Source organism: Diabrotica virgifera, chromosome 3, assembly GCF_917563875.1.
Source record: "Diabrotica virgifera virgifera chromosome 3, PGI_DIABVI_V3a".
Classification (NCBI taxonomy): domain Eukaryota; kingdom Metazoa; phylum Arthropoda; class Insecta; order Coleoptera; family Chrysomelidae; genus Diabrotica; species Diabrotica virgifera.
In genome coordinates this window covers 44,970,352-44,985,039 of record NC_065445.1, presented here as the reverse complement: position 1 = coordinate 44,985,039, position 14,688 = coordinate 44,970,352, and the positions used below count along the sequence as shown (strand labels likewise).

General features: G+C 33.1%; 1 protein-coding gene across 3 annotated transcripts in view; it reads left to right on the top strand.

Moving 5' to 3' along the window:
• LOC114342894 (solute carrier family 41 member 1) overlaps positions 1-14,688 on the top strand; it is a 348,268-nt gene that overhangs the window by 89,316 nt on the left and 244,264 nt on the right. The gene's annotated exons all lie outside the window — the stretch shown is intronic.

The following is a 14,688-nucleotide window of genomic DNA, read 5'->3' as shown; positions in this document are numbered from 1 at the left end:
ATTCCGCTTACCAAAAAGAAAAGTTTATTAATAGCAAGCTAAAAATTTGTTAAAAGCTTAAAGGTGTCTACTTGGACAAACTTTCATATACGGGAACACTGGAACAGGGGAGGTTTTAATTATGGAACAGGTTACAGGTTTCGAACGTCAAACTAAGAAAACGTCCCATGTATTTTGTCGGACAGAACTTCAAATTGATGTGTTACCTTTTCATTAAACTCTCATGCATTACCAAAAAAAAGTTTATTAATAGCAAGCTGAAAATTTGTTAATAACTTGAAGGTGTCTACTTGGACAAACTTTCATATACGGGAACACTGGAACAGGGGAGGTTTTAATTATGGAACAGGTTACAGGTTTCGAACGTCAAACTAAGAAAACGTCCCATGTATTTTGTCGGACAGAATTTCCAATTGATTTGTTACCCTTTCATTTAACTCGCATGCAAAAATCAGACGGCTATTTGCCACAACATACAGTTGAGTCCGCGAATCTTTACCCGTGCGTCACTATTTAACCCTTATCCGGGCATCACATTTTACTTACGTAACCGGGCAACTCGGGTCCGTTGGGCCCACCACTGTTCTTGAATGTACTATTCATATTTACCCATATACTATTTCTAATATTATTTTTTTGATTTTTTTATTAAAGTTAAATTTAAATTGTCTAGATTAAGCTACTATAGTATGCGGTCTACCTCGAGGGTGCGATCTACCTAAAAGATTTGCAAAAAATAATGAATTGCAAGAAAATTTTGTAGAAAAAATATTTATTCACAAGTGATAAACATTTGGATGGTTATGTTTTTTCCTGATAAATAGTACTTCTAAAAGTTTTGGTTGACTTGATTCCACACATCGCATATTGCTGCTAATTTGTCGTTCCTTCTTCGTTCAGACCTCGTGTCCTTATCATCAAATCGAACAAATCTTAGAAAATTCTGAATCGTTTTAACCCCATGGTAGCTTTAAATATAGTAGCTCCATAAAATTTACTCCAAAGTATATCTACATTATGGATGTTGGCACTCAGGTGCCCTGCAGTTAGTAGTAGTCCAATAAGGCTCTGTAGAGTCGCAATATTTCCAGTTCTCTATCCCTAGGACTTCTTCGGCTTCTTTATTTGTACACTTTACTATTTCATTCACAATTTGTCCGCCCCATAAAAATTTATGGGGATTTGGTTCCCTTTCCACCCAAACTTTTGTGTACGTTCCAATTAATTAATTATTGTGGTACCATTAGTTAAACATAACGTTTTTAAGACTTTTTTGTTTCCTAGTATTTTTTCGATAAGCCAGTTTTTATCGAGATGCAGCTTCTTTTTCAATATATTTACGTAAAAATTTTATGGGGGTTTTGTTCTTTTAAACCCCCCAAATGTTTGTGTACGTTCGAATTAAACTATTATTGTGGTACCATTAGTCAAACACAGTGTTTTTAAAACTTTTTTGCCTCTTAGTCTTTTTTGACAAGTCACCTTTTATCGAGATGTAGCTTCTTTTCCTAAATATACCTAAAAATGTAAATTATAAATAAATTTTCAGATTATTAACAGGTCTCTATAATCGTACTTAACCATATACAAATATGTGGTGTATTCGACAAATATTCAAAATATCTCGATAAACACTGGCTTATCGAAAAAGTATAAAGAGGTAAAAAAGTTTTAAAAACATTGTGTTTAACTAATGGTGCCACAATAATAATTTAATTGGAACGTACACAAAAGTTTGGGGGGGTTAAAAGGAACAAAACCCCCATAAAATTTTTATGGGGTGCACAAATTTCACATTAATGTTTTTTTAAGATGTTGCTCCCATAAAAATGCCACATGTCTATTTTCAATAAAAAATCTCTAAGAGTTTTCGATATATGAAAAAAAATATTTCTATTATTATTTTTTCTATTATATTATACTATTCATACATATACTACATATACTATTTCTAATATTATTTTTTTGATTTTTTTATTAAAGTTAAATTTAAATTGTCTAGATTAAGCTACTATAGTATGCGGTCTACCTCGAGGGTGCGATCTACCTAAAAGATTTGCAAAAAATAATGAATTGCAAGAAAATTTTGTAGAAAAAATATTTATTCACAAGTAATAAACATTTGGATGGTTATGTTTTTTCCTGATAAATAGTACTTCTAAAAGTTTTGGTTGACTTGATTCCACACATCGCATATTGCTGCTAATTTGTCGTTCCTTCTTCGTTCAGACCTCGTGTCCTTATCATCAAATCGAACAAATCTTAGAAAATTCTGAATCGTTTTAACCCCATGGTAGCTTTAAATATAGTAGCTCCATAAAATTTACTCCAAAGTATATCTACATTATGGATATTGGCACTCAGGTGCCCTGCAGTTAGTAGTAGTCCAATAAGGCTCTGTAGAGTCGCAATATTTCCAGTTCTCTATCCCTAGGACTTCTTCGGCTTCTTTATTTGTACACTTTACTATTTCATTCACAATTTTTTCGTCCATAAACAAACAAAAGGAATCAACAGGATCATCTACACTTTGACCAGGGGCTAATCTTACTATGTGCACATTACTTTTTATTATGTCGCAGGATCGCATACGTCCTGTCGGTTGTGGTTGACTCTTCCAGTTAATTCAATCCTAAGTTTCAAAAAATACATACTCTAAAATCTGGGAACTTGTAGCTACACATTCTTCTTCATCATCACTCAATACTACTTGCTAATCATCCTGTTCACTTGCTTCCGAAAGATGATCTTCAATTTCAGAGTCACTTTCAATGCTACCTGCTTCAGGATATCCTTCATCATCGGAATTCCATACTTTTTTTAGCAATTCTTGCAGGTCTGCAGCCGATAATGGTTTTTGGGACATTTTATTTGCACTGTCTACTTTCACTGTAATTCAATATAATTTTAGGAGCTTAGTTCTCGACACTAGCATCGATATCAAACGACTGATAGAAGATGTATTATTTATTTCAAAATATGTATAGGTACCTACCTAAAAATATTATTGCATTCCAACAATGATTATCAGTTTTTAAAATTCATTTAGAATAGATATAACACCTATTGTAAGCATCTCTTTGATATTCACACCAAAGAGATTTTAAATTGAAAGATGAAGTAGTTTTCAATCCTAATAGCAAAATTAATAATATTGAAAATATTAAAAACATTACTAAAAGATTTTTAAATAGAAAACTTATTGGTACACTTTCCTGGTGACACCTCCGATGCTTCTACAATTTGCAAGCACATGGATGCTGCAGTGAAGACAATGGGAAGGAATTCTACACTATGCAATTCACATCCCCCGTCTGCAGCTTGGTAAAGTTCCAACGGAAACTGCAGCTGGTTACTCTACGGAGTAATACGACTATAAAATAAAAATGTATACTATTTTTAATCAGTTGAAATGCGAAGGCAAAACAATCTTACTTTTTAATTAGAATACGGAGCGCAGTCCAGTCCTCTGAATCGCGATTTTCGGCTCTTATTGGAGCATTATCGGAGAGAACGTAGGCACTGTTCTCCATATCCTAAATGACCAGCACCGAGAGTCTTTCCCACCCATTGCAACCGAAGTGAAGGTATTAGGTGACTAGCGTCATCTGGCAATTGAAAGATGAAGTAGTTTTCAATCTTAATAGCAAAATTAATAATTTTGAAAATATTAAAAACATTACTAAAAGATTTTTAAATTGAAAACTTATTGGTACACTTTCCTGGTGACACCTCCGAGGCTTCTACAATTTGCAAGCACATGGGTGCTGCAGTGAAGACAAATAAGAGCCGAAAATCGCAATTCAGAGGACTGGACTGCGCTCCGTATTCTAATTAAAAAGTAAGATTGTTCTGCCTTCGCATTGCAACTGAATAAAAATGGTATACATTTTTTTTTTAGATTTTTTATTGTTTGCTACACGTTTAGACTTTATTTTTGGATTTCCGGAATTATAAAAGTCGTTTATATGATCCACAAAATCATTTTTATAGTCGTTTTTATTTTATAGTCGTATTACTCCGTAGAGTAACCAGGTGCATTTTCCGTTGGAACTTTACCAAGTTGCAGACGGGGGATGTGAATTGCATAGTGTAGAATTCCTTCCCTTTGTCTTCACTGCAGCATCCATGTGCTTACAAATTGTAGAAGCCTCGGAGGTGTCACCAGGAAAGTGTAACGATAAGATTTCAATTTAAAAATCTTTTAGTAATGTTTTAATATTTTCAATATTATTAATTTTGCTATTAGGATTGAAAACTACTTCATCTTTCAATTGCCAGATGACGCTAGTCACCTAATACCTTCACTTCAATTGCAATGGGTGGAAAAGACTCTCGGTGCTGGTTATTTAGGATATGGAGAACAGTGTCTGCGTTCTCGCCGATGAGGCTCCAATAAGAGCCGAAAATCGCGATTCAGAGGACTGGACTGCGCTCCGTATTCTAATTGAAATGTAAGATTGTGTTGCCTTCGCATTGCAACTGAATAAAAATGGTATACATTTTTATTTTATAGTCGTATTACTCCGTAGAGTAACCAGGTGTATTTTCCGTTGGAACTTTACCAAGCTGCAGACGGGGGATGTGAATTGCATAGTGTAGAATTCCTTCCCTTTGTCTTCACTGCAGCATCCATGTGCTTGCAAATTGTAGAAGCCTCGGAGGTGTCATCAGGAAAGTGTACCAATAAGTTTTAAATTTTTCAATTTAAAAATCTTTTAGTAATATTTTTAATATTTTCAATATTATTAATTTTGCTTTTAGGATTGAAACTACTTCATTTTTCAATTGCCAGATGAAGGTAGTCACCTAATACCTTCACTTCGGTTGCAATGGGTGGGAAAGACTCTCGGTGCTGGTTATTTAGGATATGGAGAACAGTGTCTACGTTCTCTCCGATGAGGCTCCAATAAGAGCCGAAAATCGCGATTCAGAGGACTGGACTGCGCTCAGTATTCTAATTGAAAAGTAAGATTGTTTTGCCTTCGCATTGCAACTGAATAAAAATGGTATATATTTTTATTTTAGATTTTACATTGTTTGTTACACGTTTAGACTTTATTATTGGATTTTCGGAATCATAAAAGTCGTTTATATGATCCACAAAAACATTACCTAACTGCCGGATTAACTTCTGTAATAAAGATTAAGACTTTAGGTATAAATACAAATAGGGTTCGACGGGCCCGTGTTGCCCCTTTACGTGACAAAATTTTTTCGACGCAATAATTTCAAAATTTATAATGAATATTTTAAATAGCTCATGATTATGTTGACGGAAGCATACTTCTAAACAAATTCAGTGATGCATAAAGTTCAATAAAATTTTTCTTATCAGTTTATGATAAAAGAATTCTCTGTCTCGGGCCCGTTGGGCCCACCTTGAAATTGAAATCCGCCCGGAAATTGAAATTTACTAAACGCAACAGCAAGTGTCAGTAAGTGACTTGCTGTTGCGTTTCTTCTTCTTCTTTAAGTACCGTGCCTAAATTTTTAGGCGTGGGTAGCTTCCACAACAATTTGCTGATATCGTTCTCGATCTTGTGCGGCATGTAACAATTGATCTGCTGATAAGCCAGTCCATTGACGAAGGTTTCGGAGCCATGAATATTTCTTTCGACCAATTCCTCTTTTTCGGTCGATCTTTTCATTGAGTATTAACTGCAGCATCCTGTATCTGCTACCTCTCATTATATGCCCCAGATATTCAAGTTTTCTCTTTTTTATCATCTTCATTAAGTCACCTTCGCCTTGACCTACTCTGTTTAAGACTTCTCTGTTTGAAATGCGTTGAACCCAAGATATTCTGAGCATTCTACGATACGACCACATATCAAAGGCTTCTAATTTGTTCATCATGTTAACCTTCATGATCCAGGTTTCACATCCATATAGTAATACAGGATACACATAACATTTTAGGAACTTGATTCTTAGTTGTAAATTCAGCTGAGAGTTGCTCAGAATAGATCTAAGTTTCATAAATGCTCCTCTTGCAATTTCTATACGAGTTTTAATTTCTTCATCCGGATTTAGTGTCTCGTTTATCCAACATCCTAGGTATTTAAAATGGTTAACTTTTGTTATTGATTCATCACTGACAATTAGTTGCATAGGGCCGACGTCTTGTTTTCTAACCACAAGTAACTTTGTCTTTGTTGCATTTATGTTAGTTGTTGCGTTTATTAAATTTCAATTTCAGACTTATCATCGACTGATTTCGTATGCTTTAAATGATGACGCACGGCTAAAGATTCGCGGACTCAACTGTAATTCCTATCATTTGACATGCTCTACGTGTTTTGATTAAAATGCTCAACATATCTATCGGACAAACATTTTTTCATATCTTATATAAAGTTTGTTATTGAATAAACTTAAAAACAACCTACTAGTTTTTACAATCAAAAACTTGTCAAGATGACACGTTCCACAATTAAAATCACCTTTCACCTTCCACCACTTTCCAAACAAACACCAGTATTATCATGCAGCAAAATTTGTCCGATTAGACACCGTTCAGCTTCTTCTTTCAGTGCAATCTCCGCGACGAAAGTGGCTATCGTCATGGCTATTTTGACCTTGAGCTGCAACCAAACCATCCTCTCAGGTTCTACAACCAGGAAACGCGTCTCCTTCCTACGCTCCTCCTACCGTTAAGCTAACAAATTTTGCCAATAATAAACTTTGTTCTTGTACGCGGGATACAGGTCTAGTAGGTATTCTTTTTTTTTATTAGAAAAAGAAGTCGCGTCCACCAAAAGGTTATTAGCGACGGAAGAAAATATAAATAACAAAAGTACACAACTACAGATTGTATAAAATTTTTATGGATCTTAGATAATATTAACTATATTGTCATAAGAACAGTTTTGACCTAGAGCCTCTGGTAGAGCGTTTGGGATATTGTAGCGCTGTCTTTCTTGGTCATATTTACTATAACTTATTAAAAAGTGTTCGACTGTTAATCGGACGTTACACTGATCACATATAGGTGGATTATTCTTCGTGAAAAGGTAAGAGTGCGTTAACCTGGTATGTCCTAGACGTAAACGCGCAACCGCAATTTGTTCTCGTCTATTGCGCGACGATGGAATCCACTGAGACACATTATTCTTGATTTTATTCAGCTTAGAATTAATTTGAGACCACTCATTTCGCCACAAACACAACACTTTATTATTAAAATAAGCTTCTAAGTCACTTAAAACACACTTGCCATGTCGGCTCCGAAAAATCACTTAAAATTGCTAGTGCAGTCCTGTCAGCTTCTTCATTTCCTGTTATTCCGACGTGTGAGGGAACCCATAAAAATTGGAGGCTTCTTCCATGTTCATGTGCTTGGGAGAGCTGGTATTTTAGCAACTTTTCAAAAGGATGTTTCGGGAAAATGTGTTTTAATGAGTTTAGAGAGCTAAGGGAATCTGTTATGATCAGGGCTTTTGTGAGTGTAAGCTCGTTAAGAAGCTTCACCGCACGGTATATGGCGCATAGTTCAGCTGAATATGTGCTACATCCTGGGGGTAAACCGAAAAGAAGATTGTTTTCTGAAGAAATGATTGATGCCCCCACTCCGTCTTAGGATTTAGATGCATCTGTGTAGATTTTATGGTAGTCGGGGTACTTTTTTAAGAGGGCCTCAAACTTGGAGCGAATCAAAGAATGGTGTATATTAGATTTATCAAAATACTCCAGAGATGCATCACACGTTGTTAAATCGATCAGCCAAGGCTCGGGGTATTTAATATCCGAGGAGAAAACCTCCGGAAAATTAATGTTTAGGTTTTGAAGTATGGATTTAATTCTTTCGTAATATGGTTTTTTAGTATAGCGAATATCTTGGAATATGTTTACATATTTGTTTGTAAAAGTGTTTTGATATATTGGCTTTGAAATATTGCAAGCGACTAAGGCTGCATGTGATAGAGCAAGGTACATGCGACGGTGATGTAGCGATGGTTCTCCTAAAAGAGCATAAAAGCTGGGTACAGGTGTAGTTGGGAAAGCCCCTAAGATTAATCTAAGGCTTTTATTATAAATAATATCTAATGATTTGTGTAGAGATTGATTAGCAGTGGAATAGGCAATTGCTCCATATACTACCTTAGAACATATTAAAGATTTATACAGGAGGAGTAGAGTGAGTAGGTATTCTGTTTGTACATTTTAGTGAGGTTAAAGTTAGAATTTTTACTAAATAGTAAATAATTTTTTAAACGCAGGTAATTATTTATTTAATGTAGTAATGATTGAACTGATGACTAAATAAAATAAAGATAAAATTTATAAAACTCTAACAAGAAGTAAAACCACTTCTATGTAAATTGGTATATTTATTAAAACTTAAAAATCCCAATGGATTGAATAAAAATGTCCAATTCAGAACGTTTTCAGACCTATCGGTCCATCATCAGTGAATGTGCATACTTGCTAAATAGCCCCAGAACCAAACAATGGTTGAATTTAAAATTCAATTTACATTATTTAAAAATAATATTAAACAGGCTAAACGCCGATGTTACAGGATATTGCCTATGGGAACATGGTGAAACCCTACCAAAACCTCAATCAACCATCTTAGGCCAACTTTGACTATAAAGTGACTTTAAAGTAAACTTTATAGTCAAAGTTGGCCTAAGATGGTTGATTGAGGTTTTGGTAGGGTTTCACCATGTTCCCATAGGCAATATCCTGTAACATCGGCGTTTAGCCTGTTTAATATTATTTTTAAATAATGTAAATTGAATTTTAAATTCAACCATTGTTTGGTTCTGGGGCTATTTAGCAAGTATGCACATTCACTGATGATGGACCGATAGGTCTGAAAACGTTCTGAATTGGACATTTTTATTCAATCCATTGGGATTTTTAAGTTTTAATAAATATACCAATTTACATAGAAGTGGTTTTACTTCTTGTTAGAGTTTTTTAACTATATGGTATACAGCCAACCTAGGGAACCTCCCTTTTAGTTTATAAAATTTATATTTTATATTTGATGCTTTAGAAGTATCTGTTGCATGCGTTATTGAAAAAAATAATAAACAACTACTAGCATACCTATTGATAGTAATATGATAATATATTGAATGTTTACATTCACGCGATGATTTAGAATAGACATAATAGTTATAGTAAATTATAACTCTTGATTATTATGACGTTATACACGTAGAATGTATCATTTATCATTTATATCTACCAACTAATGAGGTTGCTTCTCGGTATGATACAAAAAAACAATTTGCAATTTGTATAACTCAGTATGTTTTGAATAGTTACTGTTTGTTGAATAAATGTTGCTAATAGATCCAAATGCAGAAAGTGTCTTATATCGGATTAGGTTTGTTTACTCTTTCTTTTTAAGAGGATCGGGTGGGGGTATGGTTTGAGATAAAAATTTCAAGCCGTCTTTGATGAATTTTTTTTAAACATTTTGAAACATATAATTTTACCAGTTAATTTATTTTTAAATTAAATAAGCGTATTTGGTGTAATTCAAAGAATATTCAAAAAAATCAAGGGAAAATATTGAAAAATAACCCAACAGTGGTTTTATCCATTTTTTTGTATCACTCAGAAGGTAAAATAACTATACTAAATTTACAATCAAGATGCAGTAGAAATAAACAAACCAAGACATGTTAAATGCTACTAGGAGCACTCTCAAATCATAATAATTTACAATGGATACATTTACAATGGATTTACATTGTAACTCCCAAATCATGATTTCCAAAGTTTATACATTGTAAAGTATGATTCGGGAGTACTCCTAGTAGCATGTAACGTGTCTTGGTTTGTTTATTTCTATTTTCTACTGCATCTTGATTGGAAATTTAGTATAGGGAATTATTTTGTAAAAAAAGGGTAAAAATCAACATATTTGTATATTAAAAATAAAATATCTATTAAAAATATCTCAACAGCGTAACCTCACGAAATGTCTAAAAAAATCTGTGCAAAATTTCAGGTGGATTCCTCAAGTTGTTTGAAAAGGGCAGTTTTGAGAAAATCGCGTTTAAAGTTTTCACAACTTTTATTTTCAGTTTCTTCTTTCAAAAGAAAAGGGGAATAGCTGTTGCTGTTGAAGTGAGTTAAAGGTAGGCATATTCAACATGCTGTATTTCTGGTCATTTCGTTTCGATCAAGAGAGTATAACAAGAATGACGTAACTGCAAAAAGCCAGATTTCTCAGGAAAGCGAAAAAAGGTTTTTAAATATTTAAAATAGTGATTAAATAAAGAGTAACCGTCCAGGAGCATCGGTATGGCGTTTATTCTTACAATAATAGATTTTATTTTCATCCAAATTGTTTCCAATTTGTATATATACGGGGTGTCATATCGGCTGACGCCTCATCCCCACACCTAACCGCTATCTGTTTCTATCCTGGGCATCTTCCTCTTCCAAATCTCGGTGTTCCATGGCCTTCCTTATCGTGTCATTCCTGGATAGTCTTGGTCTTCCCCTTTTCTTCCTACTTGGGGATTTCCATTTCAGTAGTTTCTTTGGCCATCGTTGGTCGTCTATTCTAAGTAAGTGACCGAACCATTTTAGACTTCTCCTCTCGAGCCTGTCTACCGCTGTATCGTGTGCCTGCATCCTTCTTCTTATTTTCTCGTTACGTACTCTGTCCAATCGGGAGATTCCAGCACTTCTACGTATGTAGTCCTTTTTCCGTTGTTTCGACAGCATTTATCCTTCTTGTGGACTATGTCCTCTGTTATTGTCCAGACTTCGCTTCCATACATTAGCACCGACTCCACAAATGACTTCCCTATTCTTAATTTTCTAGTTCTGGATATATTTTTATCTCACCACACGGAATTCAAGCAACCTACTACCTTCCTACTTTTTTCAACTCCCTTTGGATTTCTTTGTTGCCTAGGCCTTCTCTGATTATTACAGCTCCCAGATATTTAATTTCTTCAACCTGCTTAACTGATATTATGTTCTCTTTAATTAGGACTTCAAAGTAGGCGTCAGAATTCACGACTAGATATTCTGTTTTTTTTTTTAAGTTATACTTCTTTACCGGCTATATGAGGGTGAATTTTTATATGTTAAAACCTATGATCCCGGCGCATGAGCATTATAACTGTTCTGATTGGATGTTCAAATGACATGTCAAAAATTATTCAATATGGCGGCTGTGGCACAGCTGTAGTTAGATTATTTATGGTTGTTGCGTTTTAAAATTTGTGTGAAAAGAAACAACAAACAAAAGTTAGTTAATAGTTATACTGCCTTTTTAAATAGTTTTCATATACCTATATTTTTGGACTTTTGGACTATTTTCGACAAGAAAAACTCATTCTAATTTGGTAAGTAGTTTTTATTATAATCATATTGTAATTATACATTTGGATTAGGTTGAAATACAGTAGAGCGTCGATTATCTGAACTAATTGGGGGACATAGGTGTTCGGAAAACCGATTTGTTCGGATAATCGAACTACAATATATTGATACATATTTTTAGTCATACATATTTATCCACAAGTTAATAAAAGCCCTATTTATACACCTACATATTTATTTATATCTTGATAATGACAACTATCAACTAAACAAAAAAGTGCAGTCTTTGCAAGAGTATAATTATTTTTGGATACAATATTGAAGAAAATTTAAGATATTTCAAGCGTCAATTACTAACGCTTGCTCGGTATTCGAGTGCGGGACGCGGGAGTCGATAGTTCGAATAAGCGGTCGTTCGGTTGATCGACGTTCGGATAATCGACGCTCTACTGTAAATTTATTTTCTCAAGAATGGGGATTTTAGAGAGAAATCCCAAATTAGGTCCGATTTTTATTTTTAAATTATGATTTTTTGGCGTTGATTTATTTATCTAGTAGGTATGTAATGCCTATGTAATGCCTATTGATATAATTGATTTACATACTTAATTTGATTACCAACAAAAGTTCTACCAATCTTCATCTAATATATTGTTTTCTTACTGTTTTGTTATATTTTAATATTTTCTTCCACAAAATTTAAACTACATAATTTGATTATATTCAAAACAACTGTCAAACAGTAAAACGTTCAGTTACCCTAATTTTCCACATGACAAATAATGTGGAATTGGACGAGTGAGTCTAGGCTTCGATTACGAATCAAAGCGCCACGAAATTCACGGGTTCGATTCCCGATGCAAGTTTTTATTTTTTTATTTTTTTATGCATTTTATGATTGTAAGTATATTTGTTATATAATTTTTTTTTCAGAAAATGCGCATTTAAAATTTTTGCCAACAACTATTATCGTTCAGAAATCATTTTTTCTTTGTGGCATTTTTCAATGTGTTTGTGTGCGTTTTATTCTTTTATTTTTTAAATTTTTGGTATTGTCTTAAAAATCACATAATATGTAGTAGAAGTATAACTTCTTACGTGCGAACAAAGTACACACACATTCTTTTTTTATATATAATCCCCATTTTTTGTAGGCTGAATACAGGCGGGTCAACATGAATTTCATGTCATACGAATCTTGTGCCAGTACTGCTTGATCGCCAGCAAAGTGAATGTTAAACATGCAGTCATCTCCGATCATGATTCCCATTAGTCCACAAGTTCTTTTCCATGTTCCATTCGAATTTCATTATCTTAATTTAATCTCCTCATTTTCAACCCTATTTACAGTTGCGGCATTATTCTTCTGAAACAATGTCTACAATGGTACGTATTTCAATAACGAGGCAACTACCCTGTAGTGACTCAGCACATAGCTAAAGTTCTGTCACTTTTGTATCATCTGCACACAGTATTTTAGAAGTTAACTATGCAATATACAGGAATTGACAAAATTTGTACTTCCGTCATTCTTCTTCCGGACCGGCGTTATGTTATTTCATTTAAAATAATAAAAAAAGTCGAAAATTATAAAATTTTCAAATCATAGTTTGAACAGACATTCCTGTCTGTTAGTTTATTGTTTAGCATTTGTCTTTCCATGGATCTTTCTGTCTTTGCTACTTTTTTCATATTTTCTTTTACGGAACAGGAAGCATACATTGATTGAAGACTCTTGTTTTTAGGTTTTGGAGGTATTTTCTGCTCTTTAGAATACAAGATAGTTATTAATTCAAAAAAATCGAAGTTTTTTGCACTAAATTGTTCATATCTACAAAACCACGAACAATTTTTTGCCAGAAACGTATAGGTTTATTTACTGTAGATGTATATTAAGGGCATAGGTGCAAAATTTCGCACCAATGTGTTTTAAATGCATTAATTTTTTTCGAATCCTGAAAAAGCTAATAAGTGTTTTGTAAAAATTTAAACTCAGAATAAAAGACTGCATTATTTAGACCAGGGCGCATCTGTAAAAATATTAGTACATTTGGACGTTGAGAGGTAACTGAAATTTTTTTGAAGAAATTGCTTGAAAATAACTCAAATAAAAATATTTGAGTTATCCTCCCTCTCAGAAAGGTCCGGAAAATTGTTTAAATAATCAAAATGTCAAAAAATGAAGTAAAAATTCGATTTTTTTCTTATAACTTTTTCTTATAACTTTAAAAGTATTCATTTCCGAGAAAAGTTGTACTGACATAAAATTTGCATAATTAAATTTCCTACAATATAGAATTAGTTAAAAGTTTAAAAAAATAGTCACCCTTGGTGCAAAATAGGCATAATTGCGAAAAACCATACAAAAACAAGTATTCGCATTTTACGTTTTTCAAACATTTATGCTACACTTAGGACCTTCATATTTCACCCAGAAAAACATTATGATACAGTAAAACAATACTGAAAATTTAATTACGACCGGTTCAATAGATTTTGCATAATAAATTTTGCAATCCAGCTTTCGCAAAAAAAATTCATTTTTTCAAAATGTTACAGGACTAAAAATAAAGCAGATAGCAAGTTGAATTTTTTTTTGCTTATAGAAGTGTACTGTACCTTTCATTTGCAATTTTCCAAATTTAAATCGATTAGCTACTACGGCGTCAGAAATTTTTTTAAATAAACATTAATTATTGGTGCTACGCGCAGGACAGCGGATAGTTTGCTCTGATTGGGCATTCCAATGACCTTTGATAATGATTGATACATTTTAATTTTTATTACATTTCGATATAAATAAATAAATTTGTTTATTGCAAAACAAAAACACATACTCTATCCTTTGAAATAATACTTTTTTTAGCAAAAAATTTCTTTGTTCATATATTTTAACTTGGAGAATAAAAGTTTATTATTTTTAAACATATGCAATTGTTTAAACAATATTTCGCAAACAATAATAAAATTAGTTTGATTTTTGTGGAATTAAAATATTAAAATACAACAAAAAATAGAGTAAGAAAATAATATATTAGATAAAGATTGGAAGAAATTTTGGTGGAAATCAACTTGTGTGAATCGAACACCGCTGTCCTGCGCGTAGCACCAAAAATTAATGTTTATTTAAAAAATTTTCTGACGCCGTGGTAATTAATCGATTTTAATTTTGAAAATTGCAAATGAAAGTTACAGTACACTTCTATAAGCAAAAAAGAATTCAACTTGCTATCTGCTTTATTTTTAGTCCTGCAACATTAAAAAAAAATGATTTTTTTTTTTGAGAAAGTTGGATTGCAAAATTTATTTTGCAAAATCTATTAAACCGATCTTAATGAAATTTACAGTGTTGTTTTATTATATCATATAGTTTGTCTGGGTAAA